Source organism: Galeopterus variegatus, unplaced genomic scaffold (assembly GCF_000696425.1).
Source record: "Galeopterus variegatus unplaced genomic scaffold, G_variegatus-3.0.2 Scaffold969, whole genome shotgun sequence".
Taxonomy (NCBI): domain Eukaryota; kingdom Metazoa; phylum Chordata; class Mammalia; order Dermoptera; family Cynocephalidae; genus Galeopterus; species Galeopterus variegatus.
The window spans coordinates 181,688-196,290 of record NW_007727080.1 but is presented as its reverse complement, the minus strand read 5'-3'; the positions used below and the strand labels follow the sequence as shown (position 1 = coordinate 196,290).

Below are 14,603 nucleotides of genomic sequence, written 5' to 3'. Positions count from 1 at the left end.
CGGCATTTTGTTGTTGTTGTTCACTGTTGTGTACTTAGCATTTCAGATATTGAATGGGCTCAATAAATATTTTTTGAGTAAATGAATGAGTGAGCCTGGTTTCAAAGGTTCTCTGTCAAGACACTGCTGTTCCCCAGTAGATCTCTTAGAACACATTTCTCCATGTGATTCACCAATTTCTTTTTCCCACTATGTTTTCTTTCCTTTTTACTCTTTTTTGTTCCTCTAAATTAAAGAGGATATAGCCTTTTTACTAAATTTCCTTTTTTATTTTTTTATTTTTTTTTATTTTACTTCTCAAAATACATTGTAGTTGATTTTCATGCCTAAATTTCCTTTTTTATGTAGCGTTCCGAAAAGACCTGATTTTCAAATCGTTATATGACTCCATTTCTCTGAAGTCTAACTTTATAGTTCTATGTGTGGAGGATACTAACATTTATAAAACAAATGTATTTCACAGAGCCTACCTTCCAAAGCCCTGTAGTTTCAGGTATGGCCTAACTTTTTAAAATTATACACAGAGGGCCAGCCCAGTGGCACACTCGGTAGAGTGCGGCGCTTGGGAGTGCGGCGGCGCTCCCGCCGAGGGTTTGGATCCCATATAGAGACCGGTCCACTCACTGGTTGAATGAGGTGCGGGCGTGACACTGAGGGTTGCGATCCCATTACCGGTCACGAAAAAAGACAAAAAGGAAAAAAAAAATTATACACAGAAATGTTAAGCTTGCAAAAAAGCAGGAAACTTTCCCCAGGCTAAAAGTCTCTGTTGTAGATAAAGAATTGTAACACAGCAAAATTGCTGGCTCCAAGGGCAGATGTCCTTGGTGCAGGTTAACCTACTCATTGATGTGTTGAGAAAGTTACTGATGGTTATGTAAATATACTGAGGAAATTGCTGTAGGAAAAGACAGTGTTTGCTAAGAACAAGCTTTTGTTGGTGGATCAACTTAACCTTTTACAAATTGCATTGTGGAATGTCACTTTGTTTATTTCACTGATGTTACTAGTTTCCATTGTTAAAACTATACTTAACCATAACTCTGCCCATGTCCTTGTGTTCTTTATAATGATTAAATCAACTGAATTTTCTTGTGAAACTTCCTTGTCTTGACAATAAAAGGGAGAAGCTGACTTTGAATTGGGGCTGTCACATTCAGTTTTCTCCTCCTGATGGGGAAATTAATGAAGTGTAGTCCTTCCAGGCCTCTCAATGCACACATAGTGCTTTGAGTAATCCTTTGCATCTCTGTCACCCTGGGGGAGAGGTGACATCTATGTTTTGCATTTAGATGTATGTCCATTTTTAGTTAACTTTTGTATAATCTGTGAGGGTTAGATTAAAGTTGGTTTTGTTTTTGTTTTCACATATAGATATCCAGTTGTCCAAACCCCATTTGCTGAAAGACTATTCTTTTTCCATTGAATTGCCTTGTGAAAAATCAATTGGCCATATTTGCATGGGCCTATTTCTAGACTCTCTCTTCTTTTCTATTGATCTATGTTTCTGTCACTTTGCTAGTAGATACAGTGCTAATTGCCTTACTGCTTTTTTGACTATAGCTTTAGAGTAAGTTTTACCCTTTTCCACTTTCCATATAGAAGATTCCAGTTAATTTTGCCAGAAGTTACTATAAGTAATGTACATGGACTATGAATTCATCAATTACTTTTAAAGTATTTATTCAGCAACTATGACACTCTTAGGCATTACCCTAGGGGCGATCAGAGATTCAAGAGAAAATAAAGCCCACTGATTCTGTCCAAAAATAATTTACCATCCTCCAAATGATTAGAATAAAATAAAATATACTAGTCCTAAAAGTATCCAACCTTGAACAGACTGTGCTTCAGAATCCTACAGGGTCTCAGGGTCATAACCACAATGCTGCTTATCATTGAAATTTATGGCTGATTTAATTACTCAGGGGCTGCATCTCTTCTCTCTCCATCTCTTAATGTGCTTTCTCAAGGACCAAGAGCTTATTTAATGCTCTCAAGAAGCCTGCCAGTTGTGTAATTCAGGTCGTGACTATTATTTTTATTTTACCTTTATTTTTTCCTACTTACAAAAATATTGTTTGTTTATTTAATTATCAAAATACAAAAAGTAGAAAATGGAAGTGTCCCATAACTTTACCACTGAAGATAAGAATTTAATATATATATATTCTTTCTGCTTTGCTGTGAGATCCTTAAGTAAGATAGTTTGTCATTGTTGTTGTTTTGTTTGTTTTTTTACTCTTTCTTGTAACTTGAAATCCAGAGGCAGACATAACAGGTTGATACAGCAACCCCATAAATGTCGTTTAAAGTACAGCTATAGATAACAGATGACTTTTTACAAAAACATGGACATATACACAGGTCTTTGTAGTTGCAAAGTGTGTATCAATATTTCCATTTTGCAGATGAGGAGGTGGGCTTAGAAGGTTCATAGACAAGCTCAGGCAGGGAAGTAAGGAGCTGAAATTCAAAGCCAAGATTGGTTGAAACCAGAGATCATGCTCATTGCTTAGTAAAATCTTTTACTATCCCAGAGCAAAAGGTGAGACATAAAAAGCAAACATTGTCCTAACAAGATTCCACTGGCCACCCTCGGACTCCACAAGTAACTCTCTCAGCCCTGCAGGTGCTGGCTGTAGATTCATGGACAAGGAGTCATAGCTGAGCAATGTAGGGGTCTCCCCCAGCCCCAGCACTGCAGAGGGGCCCAATGCCCCATGTGGTTGTGTAAAGCCCTGGACAGAGGGTGCAGCCTTCCCTCTGCAGTAGCTCAGGGTTGCTGTCTTCCTCTGTGGGTGTGAGGGAAGGGAAGGGGTTTCCCAGCCCGTTGCACCTTCACACTGCTTCTGTCTGCAGTTTTCCCAGTGTTCTGATGTTACAAGCACCATGAGTTGTTCTGCCGTGTTTTGTTTACTGGTGCATATCCTCGGGGCCTACAACAGCACTGGCACATAGTAGGTGATCATATTTATTTTCTAGTGCTGCCGTACCAAATTACCACAAACTGAATGACTTAAAACCATGCAAATGTGTTATCTTACAGTTCTGCAGGTTGGAAGTCCCGTGCGGTCCCATCAGAACGTCAGCAGGGCTGGTTCTTCTGGAAGCTCCAGGGGAGAATCCATTTTCTCACCTTCCCAGCTTCTGGAGGCTGTCCCCCTTTCCTGATTCACGTCCTTGCTCCATCCTCAGAGCCAGCATTGTGGGGTCAAGTCCTCACACCGCATCACTCTGGCCTCTCTTCCATATCATGTCCCTCTCTGACCACAGCCAGGAAGGTTTCTCACTTTTAAGGACTCTCTTTTAAGGATTGTAATTAGATTGGGCCCTCCAGGATACCCCCAGATAGCTATTTCAAGTCCTTTAACTTAATCACACCTTCAAAGTCCCTTTTGTCATGTAAAATAACATATTCACAGGTTCCAGGTTGGGATGTGGACATGGAGTGGGGGGGAGGGGCACTATTCTGGCTACCACAGGGCTCAACAAATAATGCCAAGTAAGTGGACAGATCAACAGAGTGTGGTGGTCAGGAACACAGACTCCAGAGCCAGCCGCTTGGGTTCAGAGCTTGGGTCCACCGTTTACTGGTCGTGTGACTAGCACAGGTCACCTGACCTCTCTGAGTCTTGGATTCTTCCTCTACAAAATGAGGAGCACCCTAATGGCCCCTCCCTCATAGGGTTGTGGAGGAGATCAGATGAGTTCCCATACACAAATCTTGCTAAGTGTTGCTCTTACTAGAGGATTCGAAGCTGCGGGTGCACTGGTGTTATCAGTATTACCCGAGTCACTGCATTCTTCCTTGTGCATCTGCTTGCAAGGCTGGATGATGGGGTAGAAAGAGTGTGGGCTTTGGGTCAGAGAGACTAGCTCTGGGGCCCAGCTCGACCACTCTCTAGTTATGTAACCATGTTAGATAACATAGAATGTCTCATCCGAGAAGTTAGAGGAATGAAATCTTCCTTCCAAGGTCTTTGTTAGGAATAGCTGAGATTGCACAGGTGAGGAACCCACTACATACGGTATTAGACACATAACAGGTGCTCAGTAATAGTGCTTTATGATTAATTTTACATCACCCTGAGAAGGTCTGCATACTCTGGCCACCTCCCTTGTCCCTCTCTTACTTCTCTGTCCTTGTCTCCTGCTCCTCTCCCTCCCAGCCCTCCTGCTGCAACCATGCTGGCCTGTGCCATATGTCATTTCTCACACAGGGGGCACACTCTGCTCTCTAAGACTGCACCCAAATGGAAACTTTTCTCTGAGACCCCTCTGACCACCTGTACCAGGTTCCTAGGGCTGCTGAGACAAATTACCATAAACCAGGTGGCTTAAAAACAACAGACATATATTTTCTTACAGTTTGGGGAGCCAATGCTTCAAAGTCAAGGTGTTGGCAGGGCCACACTCCCTCCGAAGGCTCTAGGGGAGCATCCTGCCCTGCTTCCTCCAGAGTCTGGGGGCTGCAGGCACCCCTTGGCTTGGGGCTACATAACTTAAATCTCTGCCTCTGTCTTCCCATCTGTGTCTGTGTGTCTCAAATCTCCCTCTGCCTTTTCTCTTATAAGGATGACTTGTCGTTGGATTTAGGGCCCACCTGGATAATCCAGGATGATCTCATCTCAAGACTCTTAATTTAGTTATGTCTGAAGGACCCTTTTTCCAAATAAGCTCACTTTTAGAGCTTCCAGGGATTAGGACTTGGACATATCTTTTTGGAGGCCGCTATTCAGCCCACTATACCATCTACTGAATAATTGCAAAACTGAACATGCGCGCACACACACACACACACACACACACACACACAGAGACAAACACACAGTCCTCCTGACGTCCCTTACCTTGTTCTAGTTTTTATTTTCGATAGCACTTGCCACCTTCTAACATACTGTATTATTTGCTTATATATAAGGTTTATTGTTATCTTACCCTTCCACTAAAATGTAAGCTTCACCAGGGCAGGGATTTCTGTCTGTTTTGTGCAATGATGTAACACAAGAACCTACACCTAGAACAATGCTTGGCACATAATAAATGCTCTCGAAAATCCTACGGAATGAAGGAATGAGTGAATGAATACCATGTGTATGGGAAACCAGCAGCCCAAATAGCTCTAGACATAAAGCAGGAATTAATAAATGCCTGTTGAATAGAATGAGTTTAAGTAGTTGTGGACCTACCCTCAGGAGAACCTTGGGAGATCCGAATTGGAGAGGCAGAGTTATTCCCTTCTCCAACTGCCTTTTCTAGTTTAATTTTTTTTTTTTTTTTTTCTCTCATCAGATTTCCAAATCCTACACTTCCCAGTTTAGGAGCAGTGACTCACCGCTGGTGATCCTGTGTTAAATGGCCCACCCCCTACTCCCCCAGTTAGAAAAGGTCACACTTCCACAGAATATATTTTGATCTCTTAGGGTATAATTAATCACACCAATAAGTATAATGACCAAAAATAGTTTCCAAAGAGCAACTTAATGCTGGATAATTATAAATCAGAGGGTTTGATGAGTCCATGATGCTGCTAGGTAGGGCAACGGTGGCCCAAGATGAGCAAACCAAATATTCCATGGAAAAGTAAGGACAGGGCACACTCTGCACCTGGCTTCCAGATGCTGCCACCCCCGTGTCACCCCCTACTCTGTTGCTTACTCTCATTTGCCCTTATAAGCTGCTTTGGGATAGATATGTGTATTTTTTTATTTTCTGAAATAATGGCCTTTAAGACTAAAAAATAAAATGATTAGTTGGTGAGAATGCAATTTTTAATGATAGTACATATTATTTTATTTTTGATTGACCAATAATAATTGTATATATTTATGGGATACAGTATGATATTATGATATACATGTACATTGTGGAATGATTAAATCAAGCTAATTAACATATCCACAACCTCACATACTTATCATTTTCTTTGTGGTGAGAACACTTAAAATCTACTCTTAGCAATTCTAGAAATATACATTATTATTAACGATAGTCACCATGCTGTGCAATAGAGCACCAGGACTTAATCCTCCTGTCTAAATTGAAACTTTGTAACCTTTGACCAGTCTTCCTTTTCCTCGACCACCCCTGCCACTCTTGGTCCCTGGTAACCACCATTCGACTCTCTTTGCTTCTATGGGTTTGAGTTTTTTAAATTCCACATATAAGTGAGATCACGTGATATTTGTCTTGTTGTGCCTGGCTTATTTCACTTGGCATAACGTCCTCTAGGTTCAGCCATATTGTCACAAATCACAGGATTTTGTTCTTTTCAAGGCTAAATAGTATTCCAGTGTGTAGACACACTACATTTTCTTTATCCATTCATCCACTGGTAAACATTTACGTTGTCTCTATATCTTTGGCTATCGTGAATAATGCTGCAATAAACATGAGAATACAGATATCTCTTTGACATACTGATTTCATTTCCTTCGGATATATACTCAGTAGTGGGATTGCTACATCATATTTTTGATTTTTGAGGAAGAGAATGTAATTTTGGAGCCTGGATTTTTGTTGGTTGTTTTTATCTTATTTCAATTTGGTTTGGTTGTTTTTACCTTCTGCAAAGTTCACAGCGCAACTGAAATCTTTAAATAATAATTTATTTCTTGTTTTTAGTAAAACCTTAAGGCATATTTTGAAGGGTTTTAGAAAATAAAGATGAACAAAAGGAAGAATATGTTTTAAATTGCCTATAACCCCACTGCCCAGAGACAGCCATGGCCACGATTCACATTGTGTCTCACCTTTCTGTCTTTTTGCATCTCACGAATTTCCTCACCTCCTGTCCATCTCAACCTTTGCTCAAATATTTCAGCTGTGTTTCTGATGATTTAAAGACAGCATGTGCCACAATAAGCAAAGGGGCCACTAACAACCTGCTGGCTCCCCTGCGTTGTCTCCCATGCTGTGCCCTCAACTCCAGGATCTGCTCTTGAAAAGTCATCTTCTTCTTGCATTAGTCTTGTGAGGATTAAATCACGGGCCTCTAGTAGGGTGGTGTGGCCCAGGGCCATCTGGTCCTAGGTCTGTCTCAGAATTACTGTGGCCCTTTAGCTGCCAGTAATTAATGAATGAAAAGAATAAAACCTATTCATTGCTCATTTTACTTATTCATTTGACAAATATTTACCTATTGCCCACTCTGCCAGTGTTCATGTTATCTATTGCTACATAATAAACCACCTCAAAATAAAATGGCTTTAAACAAGTTTATTATTACTGCTCACGTGTTTGTGCTTTGGCTGGGATCAGCTGGGAGGTTCTCATCTGAGTTCTCATGCAAATGCAATCAGATCGCAGCTAGGATTGGAGTCACCCAAAGGCTTGTACAGCCTGGACATCCAAGATAGCGCCCTCTATGGCTGGAAGCTCAATGCCCCTGGGAATTTCCCTCTCCGTGTAGCGTTTCATCCTCCAGGCCTTCTCTGCTTGGCTTGAGCCTTGCCCAGCATGATGGCTTCAGGGTATTCACACTTCCTACATGGCAAGCGGCTCCCAAAGATGGAAGCAGAAGCTGCCAGGCCAGTTAAGGATCCCACCTAGAACAGGTACATTGTCACTTCTGCCACATTCTATGAGTGAAAGCTGTCATTGGGCCTACCCAGATTCAAGGAGGTGAAGAAATAGACTCTACCTCTGGATGGGAGGTAGCAATTCACAGTGGCAATTCACGCTGTAGGAGGGCATGTGAAGTGGGAAGTGTTGCTGCCAGCATCTTTCAGGAACCACAGGTGACCACTGTGTATGGCTGGGGTATACGTGGTAAGGGCCCTTCAGTCCTCGGAACCAGCATCTAGGCGACAGCACAGACGTTCAACAAATAAGCATGCAATAAAGTGTCTATTTCCACACTGAAAAGCCAGGTGCTATAAAGAAAGAGAATATAAGGAGCTTGGTGAAGGAATGCCTCTCTGAGGATGGAGCTCGTAGACTGAGACCTGAAGGGTGGACAGGAGTTATCCAAGGGCAGCGTTCTAAGCAGAAGGAGCAGCATGTGAGGGACAAGGAGCGTGGGGATAAGGTGCTGGGGACAGAAGGAAGACGGGTGCAGATGAGATGAAGTAGTAAGCCAGGGCTGGTCCCGTGCGGCCTAGTGGTCCTAAGTGTCCAAGGCTTTTTTCTCAGTACAATAGAAACCCTTTAGGTTAGGTTCAGGTGCAAGTGACAGAAATACAAAATCACAGCGTACTAAACATGGTAGGTGTGGTGGATTGAATTATATCCCCCCAAAACTCCTTGAAGCTTGAATTGTGTCCGCCAACTTTTATGTATTAGAAACTTGGTCCCCACTGTGACTGTTAAGAGGGTGAGAAATCCTATTATGGTCATTGAAAGGTGGAAAGTTGAAGAGGTGATTGGATTGTAGGACCATGCAGTAGTGAATGTATTAAAAATGGTGGTCAGGGGCGTGGTTCTGAGGGCTTTAAAAGAAGAGGAGAGTCTGTCTCTCTCTCTGCTCTTTCTGCTTCCACCATTTTGCAATGTGAGACCCCTGGGTCACTGTCACCACCACCAGATGGACTTCGGACTTCCCAGCCTCAGAAATTATAAGCGACAAATTTCATTTTTTTATAAATCACACAGTTTCAGGTATTCTGTTACAGCAACAAAAAATGGACTTATATAGAAAATTGGTACCAGAGAAGTGGGGTGTGCTTATAACAAATACTTTAAAATGTGGAAACAGCTTTGGAACTGGGTATTGAGAAGAGGCTGGAGGAATTTGGAGAAACAGGCTAGAAAAAGCCTACATGCTAGTGAAAGTTTAGAAAACCAGGGAAATTTTTAGAGATTGATCAAATGGTGGTGACCAGAATGCTTATGGAAATATGGACTGTAAATACCATTCTAAGAAGGTCTCAGACAGAAATAAGAAGGAGTTTTTTGGAAACTTGGGCAAAGGTCACCTTTGCTATGAACTGGCAAGGAACTTGGCTGCATTGTGTCCATGCCATAGGACTTTGTGGGAGTTGGAACTTAGGAGTTGTGACCCAGAACATTTGGTGTAAAAAATCTTTTTTTTTTTTAAGTTATTGGTATTTTTATTGGAAGAAAAAAAACTAGCATTTACATCTTGGAATGGACGTTAATGGTAATTTCTTGAACAGCAATGTTGTTGGTCGTGCTGAAGTCCACAGCCACAGCCTATTCTGCTGCCTCTAAGTCATGGTTCAGAAAGTTTTAAAAACAGCTAGTCCAAAGATGCTCCCTTGGTAAAAGTTTCCTATTAAAAATTTGTGTGGGGCGGGCCGGCCCGGTGGCGCACTGGAGAGTGCTCCACTTGGGAGTGCAGCGGCGCTCCCGCCGAGGGTTCGGATCCCATGTGAAGACCGGTTCCCGCTCACTGGTTGAGCGCGGTGCGGGCGCAGCACCGAAGGTTGCGATCCTGTTACTGGTCAGTAAAAAAGACAAAAAGGAAAAAAAAAAAAAGAATTTGTGTGGGGCCAGCCCGGTGGCGCACTGGAGAGCGCTCCGCTTGAGAGCGCGGCGGTGCACTCCCGCCGAGGGTTCAGATCCCATGTTGAGACCGGTTCCCGCTCACTGGCTGAGTGCGGTGCCAGCGCAACACCGAGGGTTGTGATACCGTTGCCGGTCAGTAAAAAAGACAAAAAGGAAAAAAAAAAATTTGTGTGAATGGGGACAGCCTGACACCTGTTTTACTCTAGTACAATGCAGACACTAAACATACGTAGGCATGCCACCAGGGCATGTCATCGTCACCATGGGTCAGAGCACACAGAGTACAAGAGGACCATCCTACTGGTGGGGCTAGAACTCAACAGTTTACCCTTCACCCATTTTCTGCACATCATCCTGAAGTAAACCAATTTTAAATGTGTTTTCAGTAAACCAGCTATGACAATTTATACTAACAAATTGAACTAGAACCTATTTGAATAGGTTTTGAATTTGTTTTTTTCATTTTTCATTTTTAATACAAATTCCTGACTTTGCTCAATCATCAAGCTGCATGCATGAAAAATCTGGCCAGCCCAGTGCATTAATGATTAGCAAATAGAACTTTAAGGAGCCCACTAAGTGCTTCCTTATCAGTAAGGTAGTACAAGTATTTTTATATTGTAGGAGACAGGACCACCAACCAATACATGTAGATTTTGTGTGCGTGTGTGGACAGAAGTTACTTTTGACATTCAGTTTTGCTATATAGAAACAGAATGAATAAATGAACTTTTTTCTTTTTTCTTTTTTTTGCAAGAGGTAAGTAAAAGATTCAATTTGATGAGGCAGGGAAAGGAATTGAAAGTAGGTCTTATTCTGCAGTCATCAAACTGTGCGAATTCTTCATAGTTGACTTGTCCAACTCCATCAATATCTGCTTCTCTGATCATTTCATCTACTTCTTTATCTGTTAGTTTTTCTCCTGTTTGTTGTGACATGACATAGTTCTGTCTCATTTATGTAACCATTACCATCCTTGTCAAAGACTCAGAACGCCTCACAAATTTCTTCTTTACTATCTTTATCTTTCATTTTTCTAGCCATCATAGTCAAAAATTCTGGGAAGTCAATAGTGCCATTACCATCAGCGTCCACTTCATTCCTGCAATTCAGCTTCTGTTGGGTTCTGACCCAGCGACCTCATGACGTTCCAAGTTCCTTTGTTGTGATGGTGCCATCGCCACCCTTATCAAATAGGGAGAAAGCTTCCTTGAATTCAGCCATCTGTTCTTCGGTCAGTTGATCAGCCATGGTGCTAGCGAAGGGAGGAAGAGCTGAGAGAGCGAGAGTGGCTGAACCAGTGCAGGGGCTGTGACCTCGGGGGTGTGTCCGCTGCTGCTAAGGTGCGGTGTGTGCTGTGCTGCTGCTGCCTGCACTGCCGCCTGACTGCAAGTAACAGTGCCGCATCAGGAGACTCCCAGCACCCCTGCCCTGGTGGAAGAAATTTCTAAGCAGCAAAGCATTAAGGAAGCTGCATGGCTATTTGTAACAGCCTATGCTGAGTTATGGTAGTAAAGACATGACGTGAAGCCAGAATTTAAAAGGGAAACAGAGTGTAAAGATTTTGAAAATATGCAGCCTGGATAAGTAGTAGAGAAGCAGAGAGCATTCTCAAAAGAAAAATTCAATGATACTACAAAGATTAACTAAAAAGAACGGGATTATCAAGAGAATGGGGAAAAGACCTTGAAGGCATTGTAGAAGCCTCTGGGGCCAACCCTTCCATTTCAGGCCCAAAGACCTAGGGAGACAGAATGGTCTTGGGGAACAGGCCTGAGGTGCCACCAGCTGGCTGTCCAGGACCACCTTGGGAAGCTGCTTCTAGCACCAGTACCCCAGCTGCTTTGGCTGCTCCAGCCATGGCTAAATTGGCCCCAGGTGTGGCTGGACCCACAGCTTTGGAGAACACAAGCCACAAGTCTTGGCAGCGCCCATGTGGTGTTAGGTCTATAGGCTCACAGAATGCCAGAGCTGGGAAGGCTTGGGAGCTTCTACCACAATTTCAAAAGGTGTGTAGAAAAGCCTGGGGACCCAGGAGGAGATCTATCACAGGGGCAGATTCACTGCATACAGCCTTCACTAGAGCAATGCCTTGCAAAAATGTGGGGTCAGAGTTGCATCAGAGAAACCACACCAGCACCACGCCTAGTGGAGCCATGAGAGCAGGACCACCGTGGAGACCCCAGATCTGTGGAGCTAACACAGTGGAACCCCAGCCTGGGAGAGCTGAAGTGTGACCTGCAACCAGGAAAGCTATAGGAGTGGAGGTCCCAGGGACTTGGGGACCCAACCCCACACCAGCATGCAGAGGTGGTGAAACATGGATTCAAGGTCCCTGATTCGCTTGCTTTGAGATTTAATGCCTTCCCTGCTATGTTTCAGACTTGTTTCGGACCTGTTCCTCCTTTCTTTGGGACTACTTCTCCCTTTTGGAATAGGAATATGTACCCTATGTTTGTCCCACCATTGCATCTTGGAGGAGATAACCTGTATTGATTTCACAGATGGGACTTTGAACGTTGGATTCTTGAGTTGAAACAAGTTAAGTCTTTGGAGATGAAATGAATGTATTTACATGTGGAAATGACATGAGTTTTGGGGGGCCAGGGGTGGAATGTAGTAGATTGAATTATGTCCCCCCAAAACTCCCTAAAGCTTGAATTGTGTCCCCCAACTTTTATGTACTAGAAACTTGGTCCCCACTGTGACTGTCAAGAGGGTGGGGAATCCTATTATGGTAATTGAAAGGTGGGGCCTTGAAGAGGTGATTGGATTGTAGGACCATGCAGTAGTGAATGGATTAAAAATGGTGGTCAGGGGCGCGGTTCTGAGGGTTTTAAAAGAAGAGAAGAGTCTGTCTCTCTCTCTCTGCTCTCTCTGCTTCCACTATCTTGCAATGTGAGACCCCTGAGTCACTGTCACCACCACCAGATGGACTTTGGACTTTCCAGCCTCAGAAACTGTAAGCAATAAATTTCATTTTCTTTATAAATCACCCAGTTCCAAGTTCTTTGTTATAAGAAAAAAAAAAAACAGTCTAATATAGTAGGCATTCATCTCTCCCTCACATGAACTAAAGGGAGAGAACTGGGCTGATGTCATCAACTTCCTCAGAAATGCCAAAGATAAACTGACCTGCTCCCTTGTTTGGAAACAGGTCCCAAACAAGTCCAAAACACAGCAGGGCAGGCATTAAATCTGAGCCTGAGCAGATAGAAGTCATGATCCTTTGGTCACAGGTCAGGTTGCTGATATGAAGGTCCAGAATGGAGTCTCTAGGAAAGCGGGATATGTTCGCATGTCACACAGAGACAAGCAGGATTTAGGATGAGTCTGTCTCTAAAATCTGGACTCAAGACAAGGAGAGGGACAGAACTAGAGTCCATTTGTTCTTGCTTGGAAAAGCTTCCTCTACCAAGTAATATAGTAAGATTAGCTATTGTTTGTGGACTGCCTACTAAGCTAGGCAGAGGACTTTAGGCTAAACTCTTTACACAATTATTTTATTCAACACTCGACAGTCTAAAGAGATGGGTACCAATAACACTTCCACTTTACAGATGAGGAAGTGAGGCTTAAAAGCCTTCAGTTACTGTAGGCTTAGAGCAGGATTCAGCCCAGGAAGTCCAGCTCCATTGCCCTTAAACTTAAACCACTAATTATCCTGCCTCCAACTACCTGAAGCCTTAAGGTGCCTCACTTGCAATTTAGCACACAGGTGTTGAAGGCCTACTGTATGCCAGGCCCTAGACTGAGTGTTGGTATTGTAGAGACAAGAAGGACATGGTCCAGAACCCAAAACACACACACACACACACACACACACACACACAATTAAATAAAAATAAATTAAAAAAAAAAAAAAAGAGCTCACAGGCTGTTGGGAAGGCAGATGGATAAACAGAGTGAGCGTGCCAGGTAAATGCACTATGAGATAGGCTGAGCGACTGCTGTGGAAGGAAGGCACAACCTACCCTGGAGGCCTTGTCGGGAGCAATTGGGGAAGGCTTCCTGGAGAAGGCAACACCTGAGCTGAATCTGTTGTCTCTGATTCATAGCCACTTAAATGTGGACATGAATAGAATACGTGCTTCACACACGCACACACGTACACACACACACACACACACACAAATATCACTGCTTTATAACCATGTCCTTTGATCCATCAGTTTGATCCCACTAATTTCTTTATAAACCTAGCTCCAGTCACCATTGGTAAGAATGGCTGGGTGGGCCTTCCTGAACCTCAGCCCACCTATTTTATGGCTCAGGCATTTCATCTTAAGCTCCAGAAGATTTTGGAGCAAAAGGCCACCTCCCATAAGCATCCAGAGGAGGACAGAAGCCAGGCCCACCCCTACCCTACCCCCGGACCGGGTGCAGAGCCCACCCCCTGGTGCGAACCGGGTCATTCTTTCTCCCTTCATGCTTCCTCACTGTGGGCCTGTGTTATGACCTTCATTGTCCCCTTTTATCCCCATGATAGTTGTTTCCATGGAGAAGCCCCAGGTCACATTTGTGTTCCCTTAGAAAACATGAGGCAGGAAACTGAAAAAAATTAAAGCATGTGTTCCATTTTCGATTGCTTTTCTGGGCATCCTCGTGAGGAGGGGTCCACTTCCTCATCCACCCATTTGGACATTCTTTCTCTTTTTCTCCTCGCAGTGGTGAGGAGAGTGAAAAACCTCCTGCCCACTGCAAGCAAGTAGGATCCAGAAAGAGCACAGCAGGAACGTGGGGGCAGCCCAGGGCTGGCCACTTTGCTTCCTGAGGGCACAGCATTTTGGATATTCAGACAGTCTTTTACACGTGCACAAGAACATGGTGCCAGGCGCAGAAGCCCCGCAGAGGGTGGGCTGGTGCTCCAGGTGGAGAGAAGCGGTGGGGGCAGGGCCTTGACATGTTATGGAGAAAATTCAGCTGTCCATATCAGAGGGATGCATGGCTGGATCTTGAGGTTTGGGAGCTAAAACTTTCCCTTAATGTTGGAAGAAAGAAAATAAACAGAGAGAGAAGAGAGGGAGGGAAAGAATAATGGACGGGGCGAGAAAGAGAGAGGGGACTCAAGGACTGGCATTTCTAAAAAACAAGCTTCTGTCAGAAATTCTCGCCACCTCTGAGTAAAGTCT

At 43.5% G+C, this 14,603-nt stretch overlaps 1 pseudogene; it reads right to left on the bottom strand.

The window, feature by feature from the left end:
* LOC103591399 overlaps nt 1-10,722 on the bottom strand; it is a 55,536-nt pseudogene extending 44,814 nt beyond the window's left edge.
* Nucleotides 10,723-14,603: the final 3,881 nt, after the last annotated feature.